Source organism: Notothenia coriiceps, unplaced genomic scaffold, assembly GCF_000735185.1.
Source record: "Notothenia coriiceps isolate Sejong01 unplaced genomic scaffold, NC01 NC01_scaffold00037246, whole genome shotgun sequence".
NCBI lineage: Eukaryota > Metazoa > Chordata > Actinopteri > Perciformes > Nototheniidae > Notothenia > Notothenia coriiceps.
This window is the reverse complement of record NW_011369947.1, coordinates 6,422,966-6,423,495: the sequence shown is the minus strand read 5'-3', so window position 1 is coordinate 6,423,495 and position 530 is coordinate 6,422,966.

Below are 530 nucleotides of genomic sequence, written 5' to 3'. Positions count from 1 at the left end.
CCTGCTGAACGCTGTCTAGCAAAACAAAGAGATGATAAGAGCGTTGAGGTAAGAGGTCCAGGATAAGAACAAATGCCCAACCGTCTTTTTGGTTTCCCTCACGTCTTGAACGTGGCCCCGTCAGTCCCCCTGTCAAGGTGAAAGTGAAGGCAACAAGAATCCTAACACATCTGGAGATGCTCATACCAGAGGACACAGAGGATGAAAAGAAAGGGAAAACCATGGGAACGAAGACGGCCGAGCCCCCAGAGGGATACAGCCGGAGGAAGTGTGTGTGTGCACGCATGTTATGTAGTCAGTGAGTCAGTGCTGAGTCATCGCTGGGCTGGCCCGGCAGATAGAAACTGGCTTCTGGTGGGGGGGGGGGGGGGGGTCAGGCTGGAGGGGCACAAGGGGGCACACACTGAGCATGCTCTGAAAAGTTACAGGAAGGGAATTGGTTGTTGTGACAGGACATGATATCCAGGAACTTCAGTGATGCAATATTTCATGTTACAAAGTTTTCACTCCTTCCCTGACGCACGTGTCCC